Genomic DNA, 25687 nt, shown 5'->3' with positions numbered 1-25687 from the left:
AGGAACCCTTAGGAGTCAGTGATCATAACATGATAGAATTCATCCTGCAATTTAAGACGGAGAAGCTAAAGTCATATGTATCATATTAGAGTGGAGTAAATGAAATTACAGAGGCATAAGAGAGGAGCTAGCCAAAGTTAATTGGAAAAGAACATGGCAGGAGTGATAGCAGAGCTGGAATGGTTGGAATTTCTGGGGTCAATTCAAAAGGCGCAGGATATAAACATTCCAAAGAGGAACAAGTATTCTGAAGGCAGGATGACACAACCATGGCTGAAAAGAGAAATCAACGCCGACAGAAAAGCCAAAGGGAGGGCATACAATAGAGCAAAAATTAGTGGGAAGTTAAAGAATTGGGAAGATCTTAAAAACTAGCAGAAGGAAACTAAAGCTGGAAAAGATGGAATAAGAAGATGTGTACCAATAATATTCAAATGGTGCAAGTGGTTCCATTTATTATCAGAGAATGTATACAGTATACAACATGAAGCTCTTAGTCTTCACATGCATCCACGGAATATAGTAGAACCCTGAAAGAATGACCAGCAGAAAAGCCTTAGAACCACAAAGACCCTTCTTCCACTACAACCTTGCAAAACAGCAACTACCCTTCCCCCCACCTATTTAAGCAAAAGACATCAGCACCCACCAAGCAAAATAAAAGCACCCAAAGAGAGATCACGACCTACAGTCAACAAAAATCACTGTTTAACCAACAGTTCGACATACCACAGGCTCCCTCACTCACTAATAAGGGACAGAGAGACGTCACCCATTTTTCAGCAAAAGGGGGACCAACAAACAGTTGCTGTTACAATGTTACAGAGTGTCATGTCGCTTTTTATCCCCTAAGATTCTCCAGTTCGAGAATTGGCAGCAAAATCTTTCCACGATTGGGAGAAAGAGAGAGTACAGAGTACAATCAACTGGGTACAGAGATCTTCATCCACAGCATCCACTGCTGCAAAATCTTGATGTTCACTTTCCCTTGACATTTCAGTTGGCAGCACCAGCCTAAAATTTGTCATCTACAAGCCCACACGAGGCCACACCCCAGCATCTTCCATCATATGCCTGGAGAATGTCAGAAAATGGCTGGGCGGTCTGTGAGCTCCAGGAATGGAAGTCATTGTGTGAAAAACTACAGTCTGAGTGCTGTTGCAGATCAGGGAACTCAATAGAACCCCAACCATCTTAAAAAGCAAAGAAGAGGCATTAAAGAGAGGAACTTAATTAGTTTCCACAGATGAGCTCAAAGAAGCAGCCATTCAGTGCCATCTTAACTTCACCCACTTTAATATTAAAAAGGATACCAAAAGTTTTTATAGATATATAAAGTGTAAAAAAGAGGCGAGAGTAGGTATCAGATCATTGGAAAATGTTGCTGGAGAGGTAGTAATGGGGGACAAGGAAATGGCAGACAAACTTAATAAGTATGTTGCATCAGTTTTCACTTTGGAAGACATTAGCAGTATACAGAAAGTTTGAGTGTCAGGGGCAGAAGTGTGTAAAGATGCCATTACTAGAGAGAAAATTCTTGGAAAACTAAAAGGTCTGAAGGTAGATAAGTCACTTGACCGAGATAATATACGTTCTCGGGGTTCCGAATGAGGTGCCTGAAGTGACTATGGAAGCATTAGTAATGATCTTTTAAGAATAAATTAATTCTTGCATAGTTCTAGAGGACTGAAAAATTGCTAATGTCATTCCACTGTTCAAGGAGGGAGAGAAGCAGAAGAAAGGAAATTATAAGCCAGTTAGTCTGACCTCAGTGGTTGGGAAGGTGTTGGAATCGATTGTTAAAGGTGTGGTGTTGGGGTACCTGGAAGCACATGAGAAAATAGTTGTATTCAGCATGGTTTCCTTAAGGGAAAATCTTGCCTGACCAATCTGTTCTAATTCTTTGAAGAAATAATAAGCAGGATAGACAAAAGAGTATCAGTGAATGTTGTGCACTTGGATTTTCAGAAGGCCTTTGACAAGGTGCATCACATGAGGCTGCTTAACAAGTTAAGAAGGTGGAGGGATAGGTAGTCTGAGAAAGTAGGGAGGCTACAGAAGAACTTAGATTAGGAGAATGGGCAAAGAAGTGGCAGATGGAATACAGTGTCAGGAAGTATATGGTCATGCATTTTGATAGAAGCAATAAAAGCATCGACTATTTTCTAAATGGAGAGAAAATTCAAAAATCTAAATTGCAAAGGGCCTTGGGAGTCCTTGTGTATGATTCCCTAAAGGTTAATTTTCAGGTTAAGTCAGTGATGAGGAAGGCATTTATTTAGCATTTATTTTGAGAGGACTAGAATATGAAAGCAAGGATGTAATGTTGAAAGCAAGGATGTAATGTTGAGGGTTTATAAATCACTGGTGAATTGGAGTATCGTGAGCTGCTTTGGGCCCCTAATCTAAAAAAAAATGTGTTGACATTGGAAAGGGTTCAAAGGAGGTTCACGAAACTGATTCCGGGATTGAAAGATTTGTCATTTGAGGAGCATTTGATTGTTCTGGGCCTCTACTCAATGATATTCAGAAGAATGAGGGGTGACTTCTTTGAATCCTATCGAATTTTGAAAGGTTTAGGTAGAGTGGATATGGAGAAGATGTTTTGTATATTGGAGAAGACAAAGACCAGAGGACACAGCCTCAGGATAGAGGGGTGCCCCTTTAGATCAGAGATGAGGAGGAACTTCTTTAGCCGGAGGATAATGAATCTGTGGAATTTGTTGCCACAGGCAGCTGTGGAGGCCAGGTTACTGGGTATATTTAATGTGGTGGTTGATGGTTTCATGATTAGTAAAAGCATCAAAGGTTATGGGAAGAAGGCAGGGAAATGGGTTAAGAGGGAGAGTAAATCAGCCATGATTGATGAGGGAGCAGACTTAATTGGCCAAATTGTCTAGCTCTTCTCCTATGTCTAATGGTCTTATGTTCACACACAACACCCTCCATGCTGCTTGGGGTAACCAAATAAAATGGAAGATAGCCTGTTGTTGAATGTGTTGACAACCAAGGTCTGCTTGTTTAGTTCTTGTGTTCAGAAGTCATCAGAGAGGACAGAAGACAAAAATTAAAGAGGGCCTTTCAAACTCTCATGCTGCAAGTTCGACTTGTTGCTCACCATCCCTCCAAATGTAACTCCTATCAGCTGTCTCTTTTCCATTATGTCCGGTCAAGAACAGATCTCCTTCATCACAAAATGTTTTAACTTACTGACATTTCCCAGTAACCTTTTTTCAGTGTATAAATACCATATCTCAAGATATGTGGCTCAGGTCAGAGTTCTGGCCACAAAGGGGTAAGAGGAAAGGATGTGGCAAGCCTCACACAAAATCTGGGCTACTTCAAAGACTCAGTCTGTGAAAACCTTTAAATAGATTTTGAAGTATAAAATGCATTTTGGCAATTTTAAGATGCTATCATCATTGTCTGGCACAGATTAAATCAAATTAGAATGAGACAGATTGCTGTAGGAAGCAAAGGAGGTTGGTCCATAAGGTCAAGGCACATGGGATCCAAGGCAATCTGACTAATTAGATCGAAATTTGGCCTGGTAATATGAGGTAGAAGTCATGGTAGAAGGATGCTTCTTTGATGGAAAGTCAGGGTCTAGTTCTGTACCACAGGGTTTGATACGGGGACTTCTGATGTTTGTAATATATATTAATGGCTTGAATGTAAATGGTGGGAAAATGGTATTAAATTTGTCGATGACATGAAAATCACCATGTTGCAGATAGCAAGAAAAGATATAGAATAGATGGAATTTAATCCCAATGTGTGATGTGGTGCATTTTGGGAAGGCAAGCTCAACTAGGACATAAACTGCAGAATATGAGGGAATGGTGATGAGCAGAGCGATCTGAGGCCTCAAATCCATTATACATTGAAAATGGCAACACAAATAAGCAGCATGGTGAAAAGGCAGATGACATGCTTCATATGTTAGGGCACAGAATATAAAAGTTAGGATGTTATGCTGTAATTTTACAAAACACCAGTTAGAGTAAATTTGGAGTATCATATACATATGTGGCTGTCATACACAAGGGAAGATGTGCTTGCGCTGGAGAGAATGCAGAGAAGATTCACCAGGATGTTGCCTGGATTGGTAAACTTTAGTTATAGGCAAAGACAGGATAGGCTGGACTTGTTTTCCCTGGAGCAAAGGAAGCTGAAGTGTGTAAAATTATAAGATCTCCAGGATGTTTTTTCTGATTGTAGGAGTATCAAACCAAGAGGGAAAAGGTTTACCATGAAAGGAAGGAGTGCTAAAAGGGAATTTAGAATCAGAATCAGATTTAATATAACTGGCATATTGTACTGTCTGCACAATAGCAGTACAATGCAATACATAATAGAGAAAAACTGATTTACAGTAAATATATATAATAGTTTAATTAAGTAGTGCAAACATAGAAATAAAAAAGTGAAGTAGTGTTCATGGGTGTCCATTTCCATTCAGAAATCGGATAGCAAAGGGGAAGAAGCTGTCCCTGAATCATTGACTGCGTGCCTTTAGGCTTCTGTACCCCTTACCTGATGAGGACAAGGCATCACCTGGGTGATGGGGCTCCTTAATAATGGATGTGACCTTTTTGAGGCATCATTCTTTTAAGATGTCCTGGATACCATGAAGGCTAGTTCCATGATGGAGCTCACTAAGTTTACAACTCTCAGCAACTTATTTCAAGGCTCAGCTTATCTTGAGGGCTAAGCTATTTTTACACAGAGGGTGTTTGATATCTGACCATTTTCAGTGGAGGTGGTGGAGTCATATGCGATCATTGAACTGAAGAGTTATTTAGATAGATACCTGGATATTTATTTACCTAGTTATTTATTGAGATACAACATTGAATAGGCCTTTCTGGCCTTTCAAGTCACGCCATGCAGCAGCCCCCAATTGAACCTTAGCCTAACCATGGGACAATTTATGGTGATCAACTGATCTACCTTTGGACCATGGGAGGAAACTGGAGTACACAGAGGAAACCCACGAGGTCATGGGGGGAACGTACAGACTCTTTATAGACAGCAATAGGAAAGAGGCAAAACACAATATGATATGGCTCTAATGTAAACATGTGGGATCTGTAAGTATGGGCAAGATTGAGCAAGGATGTGGTCGACCAAACAATCCATTTTGTGTTGTACTACTCAACGATTCTGACTGTAGGTTCCAAAGTCCCGGGGAAGAGAAATAACAATTTGTTCCTCTCAGTGCTGACTACATCAGCAACAAGTTGCATATTTCCACTTAGGCTCGCTAAATTAGCCTTGAGCAATAAGCTTGCTGTATGGTTTAAAATCCCACCTTTGTATATTCAGCCTCCCACACAAGATTTACCATGATCAATTAATTATGGATAAATATAGTAGCGTTGGCAGGAACAATGAGCCCCGGAAGCACAAGTACATTTTGGATCGCTAGTAAATAAGCTTCATAAGAATTTCATGAGATGGAGATTTTAACGAAAAGTGATATGTCTTGCTGAAATATTTTGTTTTATTATATTTATAGCAATCTGTCATTTGTTCCTAGTAAGTACCGAACCAGAATAATGTGAAGCATAGCAGATCTATATTTTGCCACTGATATATTTATCGCACACTTAGTTACATGACTAATGTTTTTAGAAACCAAGGTTAAGTTGCTTTCAATTTATAAGTTACCAATCATATGCATGCAAATGATTAATTCAATCAATTAACCAATCTGGCACTAGAATTAAAACACTGCAATTGGAGATACACTCCCAGAAAACTTAAGCTTTATGTAAAATGTTAAAATTCACAATAGTGACAACAGCCTAAACAATGATATGCAAAGTAACAAAGGTGGATTCAGAAGAATTAAAAAGTCAAATCCCTATGCTAAATAGGAAAGATGCAACAATTTAATTTAACAAGTCTGGGTTGACTGATAACCGACATACTTGCTGAAGGCTTTAACTTGTGAATGATTACACAGTCTCTTTAAAAAACATCCTTTATAAAATAATTCCTGGAGCAGGAAGGGACCTTCTCCAAATTCCCAGAAATAACCTGTGAAAGAATGTAGAAGAGGACAATGTGAAAGATACATTAGAGATCTTGATTTATGCCATGTGCATTAAATTGTTTAAAGCTGTTCTTTGCATGGAAAGGGAAGTCCAAGAAGGTAAAGCTCTGTAAAAATAGCTATCCTACATTCTTCCCCTCTCAGTACAACCAGTGAAAAAGACTGAAACTTACCTGGCACATTTTACACGATCTGATAACAAGTCAATTGAATTGCCATCTATTAGAGCAAGTACCAAGTCACTAGGTAGACCATGTTAATCTTCAGCTGAAGGTACAGAAGGAAAATGAACTGATTCTATAAGATATCTTTGAGAGAGGTAGTATAAGTGGTAAAGTTACATTCAGATTTTTGAGTGTAAGTACTGATCCTTTCTTTACATAGACTACTTGCTAAGCATTCAAGAAAACATTCAAGGTGGCAGGGTGGTGCAGCTAGAACTTCAAGGCATAAGTGCTAAGTATGGTGAAGACATTGTTTCCATACTCTGTGAAAATGCATCTAACTGTTCAGGCCACCAAGTCATGAGAAGAGACTGCCAAATGTAGAATGGGAGGATATTATCTGACCCTTTAGACCCCTAACCCCACTGTATGGAATTCAGAGCCATTCTCCAGGTACCTCCCCCTGGGACCTTCTACTACTGATTTTTGTTGTGTTTTTAGAACCAGGAGCCTGTTCCTATATTCGGCTACCTTCACTGGAAGCTCACCCATTTCCCATCTCTTTTGCCAACCACAAGAGAAAAGAAAGAATTGACAATGGTCATACACTACTTTAAGGATTATTGGTCCCACAAGACCTGCATCAGAATCTTCCTTTCGAATGGGACCAATTCCTACCTGCAGGCAGGCTGAACTCCAGACATGAACCTCAAGCTGGATCTTTACATTGCTGCGGGCAATGTTTGATGTTATTTATTTATTTATTTATTTATTGAGATACAGCGCAGAAAAAGCCCTTCCTGCCCTTCGAGCTGCGCCACCCAGCAATCCCCCAATTTTTTCCTAGCTTAATCACAGAACAATTTACAATGAGCAATTAACCAACAAATCTTTGGAATGTGGGAGAAAACCGGACACCCAGCGGAAAGCCACGTGGTCATGGGGAGAACATACAAACTCCTGACAGCGGTGGCAGGAATTGAACCTGAGTCATCTGTACTGTAAAATGTTGTACTAACCACTATGCCACTGTGCAGCCCATGTTTTATATTTCCTTCACAAGGTATGAGGCATCCGATGGATTTTAGGCTAGGATTGTGGAAACTTACCGATTAGATATCCCATCCCCTTGATATGACTCAGACATCAGAATCAGGTTAGTTATCACTGATATATGGGACGTGTTAAATTTTGTAAAATACTGGATGAAATTCTGAACAGTTCAAAGTGGCAATTTAACTCTTCGCGAGCTGACTTCATGTAGGGTGTCTGTACAAGTTAGAAAGTGTAGGTTTGTTAATGTCTTGAAGCTTTCTGAAAGTAGCTGGATTCCTTCTTAGTCTCAGACACCATTAACGTTAGGGTATCTGTTAATGACTAAATGTCTGTTGATTATTTTTAGAGCTAGTTTGATGGATTTTTTCTTAGCGTCTGTCAAATTGGCTTGATTAATTCTTTTTGGATTCGAGCTTATCACTTAAATCTAATATTAATGTTATTTTGTAACTAAAGAAATGTTAAGTCCGAACTACTGGTGGACTGATGCATAAGGAGTAACCATTAAATAGCTGAACTTATTTATAACAGTATGTTGAACACTGAGTTAATGAACACATGAGTAGTTTAATTGAAAGAAACCAGGCTGAGTTAATGGCATGAGACCAAAAGATCAAAGAGTTTGTCTGTTTCTCTATGTCTCTGTACGCTTGTGGAACTCCTCTTTATCAAGGTACCTTTTGCATGGTTCATTGGACTTCACTTCTAGATTGAGGGATTGTGATTGATGCAATAACCCAGAGTGATTTCATGAGGCAGAATTCAGACTTCCTCTGAAAACAACAATAGTTAAGTGGTAACTACAAATTGTGAGCCCTGAAATCATTGTGAAAATCCTTGTAACTTACTATGTAGTATTTTGGGTGGTTTATTTGCTCTTTCTATTTTATGATAATAAATTTGGTTTAAGTTACTTTGCTATGCTTGTACACTTATTACCACATCTCCTGGACATTCAGATAGCTTGGGTCTGATTAACCCAGCCTATTACAACATAAGTCATTAATTGATGTTTTGTGGTAGCAGTACTGGGCAAGCCATACAAATTGCTGTAAATTATAAAATAAATAATTAGCACAAAATGTGCAGTGTTGTGTAGTTAATATTTTAGTAATAGTTGAGTAATACTGTGAACATATTCTTTGATTAAGCACTCTCTGCTGTTTGCATAATTCATTACAGGCTTTATGTAAGCTGTGTACATACATCCACTGATACCTCTGGACACATCTTCAGTGATGTTCCTGGAATCATCGGGTGATTCAGGTCTTTCAACATCATACACCCTCTTCCAGGTGACCCAGCCGGGGCTGATCAGACCCCAGCTTGTGTCCAGATGGCTAGCTACACATGACTCCATGGCTCCCCTCTCTTGAGCCACAGCCACCTTGAGGCCCTGTCTGCAGCATCGGTGGTACTGTGGATGGCTCTCCTCTTCCTCTCTCCCTCGATGCCCAAGTTGTTGTAGGCTCTGGCTAAGGAACAGGCTGCGAATCCTCTACATTCAACCTCCACTGGGGACACCTCGCTCTCCATCCAGCCTGATGACAGTTGCTGACCAGTCCTGCGTACTTGGAGAGCTTCCTTTCAAAGGCCTCTTCCAAGCGATCTTCCCATGGGACTGTCAGCTCCAGTAACACCACCTGCTTCGTAGACTCAGACACAAGGACAATGTCTGGTCGCAGGGTGGTGGCTGTGATATGGTTGGGGAAGTTCAGTTGTCTTTCGAGGTCCACCAACAGCTACCAGTCCCTTGCAGAGGTCAGGATGCCTGCCGATGTTCTTTTCGCGGGTATTGGCTGCTCCCCAGCTCTGACAAAGACAATAGCCTGCTTGGAGGGTCGGGACCACTTCGCCCACTCCACTCCTGCGCTGATGGCTTCAGCAATGGTCTTCAGGACCTGATCATGCCTCCATCGGTACCGTCCCTCACCAAGTGCCCTTGTGCAGCTGCTGAGGATGTGCTCCAGGGTTCCTCGCTTGGAGCACAGTGGGCACGCTGATGACTCTGCTTTGCCCCATGAGTACAGGGTTGATGGGCTTGGAAGCACATCATACACTGCCTGGATGAGAAATTGGATGCGGCGTGGCTCGGCATTCCAAAGCTCAGCCCAGGTCACTCTCCTCTCAACTGCATTCTCCCATCTTGTCCAAGCTCCCTGTTGCTTTACTCCCACCGCCTTGCAGGTTCTCGTCTCCTCCACTGCCGCTCTCACCTCCTCCTGAACTCGGCAGTGACTTTCCTTCCCTCTGATGGTGTCCATTTGGGGAGTTGGAAAAGATCCTAGCCCAGCTCGGCCTCGTGTGACCACTCCCATCAGCCTCCTGTGACGCAGCCTTGCCTCTGCTTCCTGAACAGCTTCCTCTGCCCTCCACTTCCTGCCAGTCCTCACCTGGATCCCTGCTCTAGCCACCTTCGGATCACTTGAGTCCCTGTGCTGTACCACTTCTCCGGCTCTTGTTACCTTGAATTCCTCCTCCAGGGATTTGAAGGACAGTTGCAGTTTATTGTGGTGTCCATGGAGTGGAATGCTGCTCAGGCTCTTTGGCAGTCCCAGCCATCTCCTGAGGTGCTTACTGACCCTCCTCTCTAAGGGTTCGACTGTCGAGATCAGAACTGCATAGAACTGCACAGAACTGCATAGGGGCCAGAGGATTCTGTGAAGAATGCCATGCTGATACACCCAGGCTTTGACCTTCCCAGGTGGGCCAGACTTGTCCATGGATTTCAGCCAGCCATCCAACTCGGTGCAGGTCACCTGAATGGATGCCGTGTCCCTCAGAAAGCTGTCAAATACCTTACCTAAGCTCCTGACTGGCTTTTCTGTGATGGTAGGGATGGCTGTGCCTGCGATGCTGAACTGGAACTTGCTCCCCATCGTCCCTTTCCTCAGCACCATTAATCTTGATTTGGCTGGTTTGAAACGCATCCGGGCCCACTTCACCAGCTTTTCGAGCCCCTGCAGAATCCACTGGCAGCCTGAGGCTGATTCTGTGGTGCCCTGATGGGTGGTTGCCATTGAGCGGAATTCATTCTGGGCCCTCTGCACTCTGTTTCAGCAGACTTAGTGAGCATGTTCATGGCTAGGGAGAACAGTGTCACTGAGATTGTGCACCCTGTGATGATGCCGATCTCCACCTTGTGCCAGCTCGATGTAATTGCTCCTGAAGAGACCCTCACCCTGAAGTTGCTGTAATAATCAGCAATATGGTCTCTGATTCTGCTGGGGACGTGATCTTTGGTCAGTGTGAGCTGCACCAGCTTGTGCGGAATGGAGCCATATGCATTTGCCAGGTCGAGCCACAGCACTGACAGGTTGCTCTTGTTCTTTCTGGCCTCCCTGATGATCTGTGTCACCACACCGGTGTGCTCCAGACAGCCCGGCATCCCTGAAATGCCACCCTTCTGGACTGATGTATCGATATAGGTGTTCTTTGCTAGGTAGGTGCACAGCCGATTGGAAACGGCGCTGAAGAAGATCTTTGCCTTGGCACACAGCAGGGAGATGATGCGGAATTGGTCTATCTGGGTGGCGTTTTCCTCCTTCAGGATCCACACCCCTTCAGCCACTCTCCACTGTTCTGGGATCTTCCCCATTCTCCAGAAGACTCGCAGGATCTTCCACAGACGCAGCAGGAGTTTGGGGCAATTCTTGTACACTTTGTATGAGGTGCTGCTTGGTCCTGGAGCCGAGCTTACCCTTGCTTTGTGGATGACCTCTCTGCCTTCCTTTAGCTGCAGCTCTGACATGTCAAACTACACATCCGGTTCAGGGGGGGTCTATTAGCATTTTGCACTCTCCCAGCTCCTGCTCTCTTTCAGTAATGTTCTATATCTTCTTCAGATGTTGGTCTGTGTCTTCCTGCGAACAGACCAGTTTCCCACTGCGCTTCTGCCCCAGAAACTCCTCGGTGAACTTGAAGTGGTTGGCGATGAAGGCAGCACGTTTTTGGGCCCTTTTACGCCTCCGATGCCACTGTGCCTGGTGGAGGACCCTGATCTTCTTTCGCAGTATGCACATCAGCTGGGCCAAGCTCCTCTTCTCCTGCCTCCTTGTACTGGGACTTCAGCGCTTTCATCTCCTGCCTGATGTTGTGGATCCTCAACGCTCTTTGGTTCTTTGAGTAAGGTGTTCTGGAGCCTTTCTTCTCCTCTTCTCCGAACCGTTCAGCTGCGATGCTGACAATGATTGTTGTCATGGCTTGTAGCTTCCTATTGACCTCTCCTTCGCCGTTGCCCCCAGAATTTGGTTGAGTAATATAAACATATTACTGAGCAATAGTTGAGTAATACTGTAAACATATTCTTTGATTAAGCATTCTCTGCTGTTTACATAATTTGTTGTTGGCTTTATGTAAAACTACTTGAATGACAAATGTCATTATGCGTTATGTCATATGTGTGTGCCTCATTTAAAGTAAAAACTAAGTGTGCATATTCTCCCTGGTTCTATATTATTCTTTTGATTAGCTCCTGGAGACACAAAACATAACAGTGGTAAAAATATGTTTTAAAATAAACTCAAGATGACTACCTATTATTGAATTACAGAAAGTTATTTGAGTTAAAGAAAATTGCGGCAGGTTCTCTTTTCTTTGCAAGCGGGAGAGAAAGATGGTACATTAAAAAAAAGGCAGAAAATATGGTGAAATTCATGGGTTCATAAACAGTGAGTTATTGGTGATAATAATAATACATTTTTTTAAAAAGCAGAAGTAGCTGGCTACATCAGAAAGATAGGTGCATTTGATTGCACAACAGACAATGAATACTGAAGAATTGAACAGTGTTTTGAAAGAAATGAAATAGCTGATGAAAAGCAAGTGTCAGTGTTGCTGAGTGCAATTGGTGGAAAAGCAAACAGTTTGCTTAGAAGTTTGCTGCTCCAACCAAACCAGCTGAAATGAGCTTTGCTGATATCAAAAAAGTAATGCAAGACCACTGGTTTTTGCAGAATGCTTTAGATTTCATAAACAGAAATGTGCTGGAGCTTTTGGAAAGCATCAAGTTGGATAAGTCACCAGGACTGGATGAGATCTGCCGCAGGCTACTGTGGGAGGTGAGGGAGAAGGTTGCTGAGCCTCTGGCAATAACCTTTGCATCATCATTGGGGATGGTAGAGGTTCTGGAGGACTGGAGGGTTGCAAATATTGCTCCCTTATTCAAGACAGTGAATAGAGATAGCCCAAGAAATTATAGGCCTTACAAGCCTGATTCAATTTTTTTGAGAATGTGACTAAACACATTCATGGAGATAGAGCAGTAGATGTAGTGTATATGGATTTCAGCAAGGCATTTGATAAGGTACCCCATGCAAGGCTTATTGAGAAAGTAAGGAGGCATGGGATCCATGGGGACCTTGCTTTATGGATCCAGAATTGGCTTGCCCATAGAAGGCAAAGAGTGGTTGTAGATGGGCCATATTCTGCATGGAGGTCAGTGACCAGCGGTGTGCCTCAGGGATATGATCTGGGACCCCTTCTCTTCGTGATTTTTATAAATGACCTGGATGAGCAAGTGGAGGGATGGGTTAGTAAATTTGCTGATGGCACAAAGATTGAGGGTGTTGTGGATAGTGTGGAGCGCTGTCAGAGATTACAACGGGACATTGATAGGATGCAAAACTGGGCTGAGAAGTGGCAGATGGTGCTCAACTCAGAGAAGTGTGAGGTGATTCATTTTGGTAGGTCAAATATGATGGCAGAATATAGTATTAATGGTAAGAATCTTGGCAGTGTCTAGGATCAGAGGGATCTGGGGGTCCAAATCCATAGGACACTCAAAGCAGCTGCAAAGATTGACTCTGTGGTTAAGAAGGCATACAGTGCATTGGCGTTCATCAACCGTGGGACTGAGTTTAAGACCCAAGAGGTAATGTTACAACTATATAGGATCTTGTTCAGACCCTACTTGGAATACTGTGCTCAGTTCTGGTCACCTCACTACAGGAAGGACGTGGAAACTATAGAAAGGTTGCAGAGGAGATTAACAAGGATGTTGTCTGGATTGGGGAGCATGCCTTATAAGAATAGGTTGAGTGAATTTGGCCTTTTCTCTTTGGAGCGGCGGAGGTTGAGAGGTGACCTGATAGAGGTGTATAAGATGATGAGAGGCATTGATTGTATGGATAGTCAGAGGCTTTTTCCCAGGGCTGGAATGGCTAACATGAGAGGGCACAGTTTTAATGTGCTTGAAAGTAGGTACAGAGGAGATGTCAGGGGGTAAGTTTTTTTTACACAGAGAGTGGTGAATGCGTGGAATAGGCTGCCAGTGAGGGTGGTGGAGGCAGATACAATAAGGTCTTTTAAGAGACTCCTGGATAGGTACATGGAGCTTAGCAAAATAGAGGGCAATGGGAACCCTTGGTAATTTCTAAAGTAAGTACATGTTCGGCACAGCATTGTGGACGGAACGGCCTGTATAGTGCAGTAGGTTTTCTATTTTTTTCTATGTTATAAAAGCAGCTTATGCAGCTGAACTGAAGGTATCAGCTGAGTATTGTTGGGCTTAATGATACACCAAGATATCACTTAGTTTGTGGTATCTTACAAGAAAACATTCAAAAAAGCTCCTAACTAAAGTACAACTCATATTTAAAGGATCATTTGAAATTGTTGCATCAATGGAAACAGCAGCCAGAGATGCAATTGAGTTGCAATTAGGAATAAAGTGAGCATGAACAAAATTGTAATGTCTAAACAGAAATCTGTCTGGCTGAACAAATCGCACTGGCATTGTGGCAAGGAGCTCACAGACACCAGACCAATGCAGATTTAAATGTGCAAATTGCAGAAAATGCAACAGAGTAAGACACATACAAAGAGCATGATGGGCAGACAAAAATGAATGGACTGCACAGGGAAGAGAAAAAGATAAAATGTCAAGCTGCAGTTTCAAAAGAGCACAAAGCTACACACAGTTGATGAAAAAATTGATAATAATGAGATTGACACAGGACTGAGTAGCCTTGAGATTCACAGTGTGAAAACTAACAATAGACAAGCAGTATGGCTTACACCAGAAGTAAATGGCAAATTAATTAAAACAAAACTGGACACTGGCTCAGTTGTTTCAGTCCTTCCACAAAAAAAGTTTGAATGGCATGTCAAAATAATGAATTGAAGCCTGCAGATGAAAAACATATAGTGGAGAAAAGATAACTCCTTTTGGAATGACATCTGTAACATTGAAATACAACAAACAACAAGCTACATTGGACTTGAATGTGGTTAAAACACAAGGGCCAGTATTGTCACCATGATTGGCCTGGACAACTACAACTTGATTTACTATCTACTATCTATTATTTACTATCTACTATTTATTATCTATCTACTAACTACACCTACTATTTGCATGCCAAATCCCTTGCCATAGAGCCAACTGAAAGCAAATTAAGAAAGGCACGGTATGATGCCAGAGCAAAGTTCAAGGATGGTATTGGAAAACTCAAACATATCAAGGGTAAAATAGTATTAAATGAAAATGTCCTACCCCAAGTTTTGCAAAGCCCATTTGGTTCCTGACACCATCCATAATAACTAGCCAGTGAGCTAGATTGCATGGAGGCTAAAAGAATTCTTTCCAAGGTTGAGTAGAGCCCATTGGCAATGTCAGTGGTTCCAGTAGCCAAAAAGGATGGGTTTGTGGTGATTTTGAGTTCGCTATCAACCCTGTACTGAGAGTAGGTGAATACCCTCTGCCGAAGATAGAGGAAATCTTTGCAAATTTTTCTGGAGGAAAAACTTCAGTAAAGTGGACTTAGCTGAAGCCTACCTACAGATGGAGATGGAAGAATCTAAAGAGTTTCTCACCATAAACACCCACAAGGGGCTTTATCACTATAATAGTCTTATTTTTGGAATAGCATGTGCACCTGCACTCAGACAGAAAGCTCTGGACCAGGTGGTGCAAGGCTTACCTGGATGACATCATTGCTACCAGTGGGGATGACAAGGACCATCTCTAAAATCTCAAGAGAGTGTAAAAAAGATGGGAAGATTATGAGTTCAGAGCACAATGCAACAAGTGTGAATTCTTTAAACAAAGCATCGCTTCATGTGGTCACACCATTTATGCAGAAGTATTACACAAGTGTGCTGAGAAAATTCAAGCAATGGTGGATGCCCCACGGCCAAAGGACGAGTCACAATTGTGGTCCCTTTTAGGAGCTGCAATTACTATAACAGATTCCAGCCAAACCTGGCTACTGTACTTCATCCCTTGAACTCATTACTACAGATCAGGAAGAAATGGCAATGGACAGAGCAGTGTGAGATCGCTTTCCAAAAGGCAAAGGAAATGGTGATGTTAGATATTGAGCTCACACGTTATGATCCACATTGTCCAGTGAAGCTTGCTTGTGACGCCTTGCCTTATGGAATAAGTGCAGTCATGTCACGTTATAAGTGATGGAAGTGAATGCCCCATACATTTACATCATGTTTCCTTACCACTGCAGAGAAAAATTATGCACAGAATGACAGAGAGGCCTTGAGTCTGGTTTGCGGTGTATAATATTTCAACCAATACTTGTTTGGGAGGGTGTTTACCCTTATACGGGTCATCAACCCACAGAAAGGTGTTCCACTAACAGCATCAGCACAATTGCAAGAATGGGTTCCATTTCCTGCAGGACACAATTAGAAAATCAATTTCAAAGAGATGACTAATCAAGGAAATGCTGATGGATTGTTCTGTTTACCCTTGGAAAACAAAATTCCTGAAACATTTACAAAAGAGGACACTCCTGTTGATGTATTCTCCCTAACACAAATCTAACGTTTCTCTATTATGGCAGAAATCATCCAAAGGGAAATCGAAGAGACCCCATCCTGTCTCAGGTCTACATGGCAACTCAAAGTGACTGGAATGTGCAGCAGAAATTCCAATTGCCCCATTTTTACCAGTACTGGGATGAACTTGCCCTTAAAGGGGGTTGCCTTATGTGGGGATTGAGAGTTGTTGTACCATCCAAGCTGAGAACCAAATGCTGGAGGAGCTACACGCCGGTCATCTAGGCATGGTCAAAATGTTGGCTTGAAGCTTTACTCAGGGGCCTGGGATAGATCAGCAGATCAAGCAGCTTGCCCTGCCCTGTTCAGGATGCCAACATGTCCAGAAGAAAAGTATTCAGAACTACTTCCTGCAGTCCCAACATTAACTCCTACAACCACCATGGAGGAGGCCCCAGAACCTGAGATTGTTTCACAGCCACAAGTTTCACCTGCTAAGCACCCAGACCTCACTGGTGAGGAAAACTTTTATCCCACAAGAGTAAGGGATCCTTCAGTGCAGTTAAATCTTTAGGCCTGAATTGGACAACGTAAAATTTCTATGCTGTGGATGTTTCTTTCATAGTTGATTATATAATACACTGTGTGACTATATATAGATAGATAGATAGATAGATAGATGACTAGAGAGCAATACGTTATCTATACAAGGGTTACTTGAGTCTCTGGTAAAGGGCACCCAGAAATCCTTGAGCTTTGAATATTTGAACAATCAATTTTAAATTGTTCACATGCAACTTAATAATTTTATGGTTTGAACAAGAAAAACAGAATCCTGAAAATAGATGAGAAGGTTTAAGATGAGAATCTGAAAGGGACTTGGATTATAACGACCTGAAATACATCTCAAATTCCAGAGAGATTCTATCAACTTTAAGATTTAGAAGGGAAATTTGAGGGATGCCACATATAGTTACATTTCATTACGTCCATTTGGGTTGAAATGGAAATTGGTGACAGCAGAACATGGCATTTGCAATGACCATAGGATTTACTTTGATGGCACAAAACTACTGGCTTTTGGGATCTCCTAGTGAAGGAAGCCATTGAAATAAAACTAGAGTAAAAGAATTTTCACAAAGGTGAAGGTCTCGCACTAAGTAAGAATTAGAATTAAATTGTAAACAAGGTGGGACAGCAGAAACCTAATTGGTTGAGGACATACTAATCAGGAGGGATTGATGACTAGACATGCCAAAACATCATCCCTGATGAAGATGGCAGAGTTTGTCATCAAATCATCCGTTAAAATCATTATCTGTACCCGGCTGGTAGCTCAAGAAAAATTTATTCATTACTTATATTGTTTAAGCAGAAGATTAAAAGAACACCCAGGACATTTTCTCCCACTGTGTCAGAGTCTAAAGGAATATACACTGAATAAAAATAATGTAAAGTATGCTATATATTCATGTTCCTTATAACATTAAATGAATTGGTACTCTCAGTGGAATATTTGGGTATAGATTCAAGCTTTCAAGTCTTAAGGTGGTGACTGCGTAAAACAGTCATCAGGAAGGCCATGATAGATTAAGTGAATTCTGCTTCATGAAAAAATGAATAGAAATTTGAGGGACTGGGTTACTGAGGAGAAATAAATTCTGGGCACTTCATCCTTATTTTTTATTTTCATATTGAACTATTAAGGCATTAAAAAAGGAAAGCTCCTCATCATTGGGCATAAAAAAACCAAATGCTAGAAAAAAGTGAAAATTCTTCAAACAAACAATGAAGCTTGATGAATGTCACTTTCAATTGTTCACTTCAAATCACATCAGTTTCAAAGTTTCGCTTATATTCCACCTTTCACAAAGATAACATCAAACGATTAGCTTCCTGCATACAAACATCCAATTTGCGTGAGTTGCCTTGAGCTCCAGGAAACTTACTTCTTTCATTTGACAGTCCATTCCTGTTTTGTTCTCTCTGTCCTTGTCCTCTTTTCCTGATTTAATGAAAAGCAATGCAAGATGGAGAACTGCATCTCATTCTTCTGATGGATGCTTTAATTCCTTCTGGACCCTCTGAGTTTTGTTTAAAAACTTTAGATCTTGTCTGTAACTCAGTGTACTGGTTTGCAGATGATGTCAACATCTGATCTCAAAGAATGATGAGTTAGATTACTGGAGGGAGACCCCTAAGCTTGCTGTCATGACAACAGCCTTTCCCTCAATGTCAACAAAACAAAAGAACTGATCATTGGTGTCAGGAAGTGGGGGGGGGGGGGGGGGGGTCAGTGCACACACTCCTGTTATATCAATGTCCCTGAGGTAAAGAAGGTTAAACGTTTCAAGTTGCTAGACGTGAACTTCACCAGTAGTCCATATTAGTCCAACTACATGGACACTCTGGTAAAGAAAGTGCACCAACACCTATACTTCCTCAGGAGGCTCAAGAACCTTTGACCCTTACCAATTTTTATCAATGTACCAGAGAAAGCATCCTATTCAGATGTATCATAGCTTTATACTGCAGACAATTGTGGATAAAGATTAACATATTGCAGAACTCAGCCTCCCCTCCATGGACTCTTATGAAATGAACTGTGTGACTGGCATCCAAAACTAAATTTTTCACAATTGAAGTGAATAGCAGCATTCCAAACTGTTGTAATGTGAGTATTATTAAAAGTAAGTTAATACTACCGGGTTTGGCAGGGTCTTTACTTCCGCTCTTTTTACTCCCAGTATGCATTGTATATAGTTCCTCCACCCATACCGCACGAGGTACCTGGAAGCCTCTGTATTGTAAATATCATTTACCGCCCCAGGTAAAGATGCTCTTTTGGCCATCAAATTGTCGAGTGGTCTTTTTGTAAAGTAGAAGTTACCACATATTTTTGGCAACGAGGTAAACTGGTTCAGATGGCTGCATTTGGAACGGTCGGTGTGTTCGACGAGCAAGTCGAGGAGTGGCCGGAGTACGAGGAAAGCTTGGGCCACTTTTTCTGTGCTAATGGAATTACTGCGGAGGGTAAGAAGTGCTCTGTTCTCCTGAGTGTGTGTGGGGCAAAGACGTACAAGCTGATACGGAACTTAGCTACGCCACGGAAACCGGGAGAAATTCCATACGACAAACTGGTCAAGCTTGTGGGGAACCACCACAATCCGAATCCTTCGGTGATCAACGGTTCGAGTTTCACAGCCATGTCCGGAAGCCAGGTCAGTCTGTGGGCGATTTTGTGGCCGAGCTTCGGCAGCTGTCGGAGCATTGCGATTTCGGAGCTGTGTTGGATGACATGCTCCGTGACAGATTAGTATGCGGCATTAATAATGCTGCCGTACAACGCCGCTTGTTGGGGGAAACCCCACCGTTGACTTTCAAGAAAGCCCTAGAGATTGCCCAAGGCATGGAGTTGGCTGCTAATAATGTCAAGGATATACAGAAAGGATATGGGGGGGTCGCAGTCGACAGCAGTGCTCCAAGTCAGGAGGGAGACTGGTAGACAGGCAAAGCGGGTGGAATGTTTTCGGTGTGGAGGAACACACTATGCAAATGTTTGTAATTTCAAAGATACTGTCTTCCATGCTTGTAGCAAGAAGGGACATTTAGTTATAAAGTGCAGGAGCATAAAGGGTAATGTTAAGCCTGGACAGGGGAAAGCTCAGCAGACTCAGGCAGCCACACACCACCTAGAAGAAGCAGACGAGGAGGCAGCGTGTGCCTACAACATGTTTGGGGTGGAAACGGATGAGGGACCACCTGAACCATATTATGCCACAGTCACTGTCAAGGGAAAGGACACTAAGTTTGAGATTGATTCAGGGGCTACTGCATCGGTCATTAGTGAAGAGACCTACAGGAGGACATGGGGTCCAATCTGCCTCCCATCAGACCATCTAAGCTCCAACTCAGGACCTATACGGGGCAGCCTATACCTCATTTAGGGGTGTTATATGTGGATATTTCGGCTGGAGGCCAGAAGGCTGAAGCCAGGCTGGTGATAGCTAAGGGCAGTGGGCCCAGTCTTTTGGGCGGTGATTGGCTTCGCCAAATCCGGCTCAACTGGCATGTGAAGCCAATCGTAACAGTAGCAAACGGGGCACCCGTAGACGATGTAAGAACAGAGCCTCCAGGACCACCAGACAAGCATTCAGAAAGCACTCTAAGTGATTTGACAAAGAAAGTAGAATTTTCTGGAGGCAGTGGTCCACTGGGAATTCATGTGGTACCTTTTAACTCTACACTGAGTGGAAGATTCCTTGGCCTGAGTATTCGTGGCATTGAAGAGAACAGCCGTTCAAGGAAAGAGAACCTGCTCCAGGAGAATGAATGTATCATCAAAATCAATGACTGTGATTTAACAGAAAAGACCTTTGTTCAAGCACAAGAGGTTTTCTGAAACGCATTGCAATTTCCTGCTGTTGAACTCCAGATAGTTCCAAGTTATAACAAGAAACTCTATGAAAAATTTGCAATTGGGTCTATCCTGAGCCAAGGTCGTGATGATGGTTCAAAAACCAAAATTCTTTCTTCAGTGCGTTCCAAGCTAGGTGGCAAACCTACAGATGCCGTTTATCCCAAAAATGCTGAGAATAGCTTGCCACCGATTTCAAAGAAGCTCAGTAGTCCAAAACAGTTAAGGAGCAATGACCACTTAATGCATACCAGGAAAGCATGTCCACCAGTGACTTTGCTAGAGGGAGACACACTGGCAGAGGGGAGCAGAGTCCCCTGAAGAGGATGGACATTCTCACGCGGACACACAGACCCCTCTCGTGTCCCCAACATTAGATCCACTCAAAACATCCTCACCAGCGGTGCCTGCTGGGTCACCGGGGGTAGTGCGTAGATTGCAGCGCCCTCGCAAACCTCCTGACAGACTGAATCTTTGATTGGATAGTTTCTTTTGTTGTTAGATTGAATGTTGAATTTGCCATGTTTTTCTTTAGGTGTTTTTGTATTGGTAACCTGTTGCTAATGATACCACTGTTTTTATTTCCCAGTTCTTCTATATTTGGGGAATGTTGGATTTTAAAGGGGGAGAAGTGTTGTAATGTGAGTATTATTAAAAGTAAGTTAATACTACTGGGGTTGGTGGGGTTTTTACTTCCTCTCTTTTTACTCCCAGTATGCATTGTATATAGTTCCTCCACCCAGGCCGCACGAGGTACCTGGAAGCCTCTGTATTGTAAATATCATTTGCTGTCCCAGATAAAGGTGTTCTTTTGGCTATCAAGTTGTCGAGTGGTCTTTTTGTAAAGTAGAAGTTACCACACAAACCAAAATTGAGTCCTCAGATCTGAACCCCTGAAGCAGCTCAGAGTAGGCCCAAAGCCTCAGCTATAAGTTCATCATATTAGTGGGCACAGAGCACAGCAGCCAGGGCATTCTTCATAGCCTCAGCACTATAGAGATAACCATTGCAGAGAATGAGTGAAATTGGCTCTTGTTCTGACCAACACCCTATCTATTCAGTCTATCTGGACTGGCATTTAAATTGACCTAATGACAGAACAGCAAAAGGCTCCGCACCCTGGCGAGAGGAGCGACCATCGTAGAGAGCGAGTGAAATCAAGCTCTCGCCTCCGAGTTAGGCTGGTGTGCAAATAGTGCAAACAGTGCATTATGCCTCACACTCGAGCCCGAGTATTGCTGATGCAAAAGGCTCCAGCGCTAGATTTTGCTACCCGGTGACTTGCTCTGTGCCCAGATTTCACCGACTAGCGATTCATTCCAGGCCCAGATTTCTCTGCCCATCCCGAAGCCACTCTCAAGCTCTTCAGATTGGCGCCCAGAGTGATCCAACTTCCCACCCGGGCCAGAAGAACAAATATGGGAACTTCTTCGGCCGGGATTCTGCAACGCACCATTTTGACTCACTCCCAAACTCAGCTCGCCATTGTTGGGCACCTTCACTGTTTGCATTGATAATTTAACACAACTTCCTCAGGAAAGGTATTTTTAGAGATGCTTTTTCTGTCAGATTTCCTAGCTTCTTGACTACTGGAAGCTTTTGCACATGCTCTGTAGAACCATCTTAACCAGAAGGAGTGACAATAATAAAACATTTCACCAACTTACCTGGCAAACACGAGGAAATCTGCAGATGCTGGAGATTCAAACAGCAACACACACAAAATGCTGGTGGAACGCAGCAGGTCAAGCAGTATCTATAGGGAGAAGAGCTGTCGACATTTTGGGCCGAGACCCTTCGTCAGGACTAACTGAAAGAAAAGATAGTAAGAGATTTGAAAGTAGGAGGGGGAGGGAAAATGCGAAATGTTAGGAGAAGACCGGAGGGAGTGGGGTGAAGCTGAGAGCAGGAAAGGTGATTGGCAAAAGGGATACAGAGCTAGAGAAGGGAAACGATCATGGGACGGGAGGCCTAGGGAGAAAGAAAGGGGAGAGGAGCACCAGAGGGAGATGGAGAACAGGCAGACTGATGGGCAGAAAGAGAGAGGAAAAGGAGGAGGGGGTTAAAAGCTAAATATGTCAGGGATGGGGTAAGAAGGGGAGGAGGGGCATTAACGGAAGTTAGAGAAGTCAATGTTCATGCCATCAGGTTGGAGTCTACCCAGCCGGTATATAAGGTGTTGTTCCTCCAACCTGAGTGTAGCTTCATCTTGACTGTAGAGGAGGCCATGGATTGACATATCAGAATGGGAATGGGACGTGGAATTAAAATGTGTGGCCACTGGGAGATCCTGCTTTTTCTGGCGGACCGAGCGTAGGTGTTCAGTGAAACGGTCTCCCAGTCTGCGTCGGGTCTCACCAATATATAAAAAGCCACACCGGGTGCACCGGGTTTACAGGTACCAATTTACCTGTTTCAATTTCTTTTGGACAAGTGACTGGTTACAACAAATTGAATTTTGTCTTTTGAGTCATAGAGTCATAAAGCACTACAGCATAGAAACAGACCCTTCAGCCCATCTAGTTCATGCCAAACTGTTATTCTTCCTAGACCCATCATCCCACACTTGTACCAGAGCTCTCCATACCCTTCTCATACTTAAGTAAACTTCTCTTAAAAGTTGCAGTCAAAGCCACATCCACCACTTCTGCTGGCAGCTCGTTCCACACTCACACTACCTTCTTAGTGAAGAAGTTTTCCCTTAAATATTTCACTTTACATCCTTAACATATGATATCTAGTTCTGCTCTCACCCAACCTCAATAGAAAAAGCCTGCTTGCATTAACCTGTCTATACCCCTCATCATTTTGTATAGCTCTATCAAATCTTCCTTCTGAAGTCCTGACTTATTCAACCTTTCTCCATAATTCAGGTCCGCAAGTCACGGAAACATCCTTGTAAATTCTCTCTGTGAGATTGGGTAAGATAATTAATAAAGGACTCATATATTTTAAGTAATTTAAATAATCCCACAACTGTTTTGAAGAAGAATAGTTACTCCTAATATTCATCTTTCTGTCAACACCAGTAAAAATACTTCTAATTGGGTCATTATTGCACTGTTCCCTGTGAAAGCTTGTTTGAAAAATAGCTGCTGTGTTTCCCAAAATGACCATGAAGTTGCTTCACCTTTTGTAAAAATCCTTGGAATATCCGGAGATCATGAATGATACAGGTTACATGCCTTTCCTTCTGATCTCTTCCTCACCTCTTGTCTCTGGTCATACAGCTTAAAAGCAAGTTAGAACCAAAGTATCTAGCAGTTCACAAACAAGAGAAAATCTGAATCTGCTGGAAACCCCAGCAATGCACACAAAATGCTGGAGAAACTCAGCAGGCCAGGCAGTGTCTATGAAAAAGAGTAAACAGTCGACATTTTGGGATGCATTATTCTTGACTCGAAACATTGACTGTTTAATCTTTTCCATAGATGCTGCTTGACCTGCTGAGTTTCTCCAGCATTTTGTGTGTGTATCTAGCAGTGCATTGCCTAAAATGTTAACTCTCCATAAGTGTTGTCAGACTCACCGACTATTCCCAGCATCTTCCCTTTTGTTATATCAGTTAACATCACTTTTGGTTTATGAGCTCAGCTCAGTAATTACCTTTGGGAGCAATTCCAGCAGCACCCAAACTGTGTAAGTGAATCACCATGATCAGTACCAGCATCACATTACATCTGCCATGAAGTTAATCCATTACACCCTGAATACTTTCCACATGATTTTGTTGTTGAATCAGTCAAGCTCCTACTCCTTCAGCTGGCTAGCATTGAATAGCTTTAATAACTCGACCTGTATTTGTGTGTCCTTATACTCTTCTGCTGATTCCAGTGTTAATGCACTGTGGTCTGAAGATCCTATTTTAAAGTAAATATTCTGAGAGCTGATTCACAAATGTACTCATTTATTTTCAGCACTGACACAACCCCGACAGTGAAAATCTCTGTGTCATTTGATATTCATTACTTTGCTTTAGTCCTTAATCCCTACAATGCTGAGCTATCCATTCCAATCAGACAAAGTATCTAGCACACAAACTGAACATTTTAATATTTAAAGGATCATCTAAGTGTCATTTTGTAATGTATGATTTTGGAACCAAGTTATCAATTAATATATATTTTTAAATTTTTATCTCTACTGTGTAATATTTAATTTACTAGATCAGGAACATTTGTCATGTAGGTAGCATTTTAAAATATGATAAGGATTGAACATTTTATAGTGGGAGGTGGGGCACACTGTGGTTGTGCATATGTTTCATGTTGGCATGAAGCAGGAGAAATGGCACGGAATTCACTGGAATATGATTTTGACAGGAAGTGAATGGGCCAGTTTGGGATAAAATGGGGCTGCGTGGGCAACGTGTTTTCTCCCCATAGTGGAGTGGCAGATGGGAAGTCCAGATGGAAAGTGTGAACATTTAATTTCACCGGTGAGTGGAGCATATTTACAATGGGAAATCAGAGAGAATTGTTCTCAATCTTCATTGAGCAAAAGGCATATGAAGAAACTGAGTCCTACATGGCCTAACAGATTGGTCACCTAAGTGAGTATGAGACTGCAGTAAAAATATAACAGCTTCCTCTACTTCTCATTTGGAGGATATATATGTTTCAACAGGTACATTTAATGTCAGGGAAATGTATACAATATACACCCTGAGAGTCTTTATCTTCGCAAACATCCACAAAAACAGAGGAGTCCCCAAAGAAAGAATAACAGTTAAATGTTAGAACCCCAAAGCCCCACAAACTCCCCCTTCCCACACATAAGCAGCAGAAAAGCAATGACCTCCACCAGCAAAAAAAGCATTGGCACCTCCCCACCGAGCACTCAAGTAGCAGCAAAGCATCAATAAAGACACCAGCTTACAGTACCCAAAGACTACTCGTTCACCCGATATTCAACATACCACTGGCTCTTTCTCTCCCTAATGAGGGCAAAAGAGGTATCTCTGTTTCACAGCGAGAGGGGAGACATGACAAGACAACCTACTGATTTACGGTGTTAAAAGTCCGTTGCCTCGCTTTTTCTGAGCTCTGTGCCCAAAGAACTCGGGTCCCTGGGCACACAGCCAGCAGCCAGCTCGCTGCTTTCGATCAATCGTCCATTTACTCCCATGATACATCAGGCAGCAGCACCAGCATCGAATCAGCCTGTCTCCAGAACCACGAGAATCCACCACCCTGAAGGTGTGTTCATCTTCCAGGCTGTGTCCTTGGCATATTGAAAAGCGGCCGGTCATGT

The 25687-nt window shown here is 42.5% G+C and overlaps 1 long non-coding RNA gene across 2 annotated transcripts; it reads right to left on the bottom strand.

Annotated features, from left to right (window-relative positions):
- Positions 1-462: 462 nt before the first annotated feature.
- On the bottom strand, positions 463-24029 carry LOC140737494 (uncharacterized). 2 transcript variants are annotated; one of them, XR_012101171.1, is made up of 4 exons: positions 23964-24029; positions 22102-22244; positions 5937-6045; positions 463-530 (listed from the first exon to the last, which is right to left on the bottom strand). It is a non-coding gene; the product is annotated as an uncharacterized lncRNA (long non-coding RNA). The 2 variants fall into 2 exon arrangements; XR_012101170.1 differs by lacking the exon at positions 463-530 and having other exon boundaries at positions 5520-6045.
- Positions 24030-25687: the final 1658 nt, after the last annotated feature.

The sequence above is a fragment of the Hemitrygon akajei genome, chromosome 13 (genome assembly GCF_048418815.1).
Source record: "Hemitrygon akajei chromosome 13, sHemAka1.3, whole genome shotgun sequence".
Classification (NCBI taxonomy): Eukaryota; Metazoa; Chordata; class Chondrichthyes; order Myliobatiformes; family Dasyatidae; genus Hemitrygon; species Hemitrygon akajei.
The sequence above is the reverse complement of the archived record's forward strand: the minus strand, read 5'-3'. Positions and strand labels throughout refer to the sequence as shown.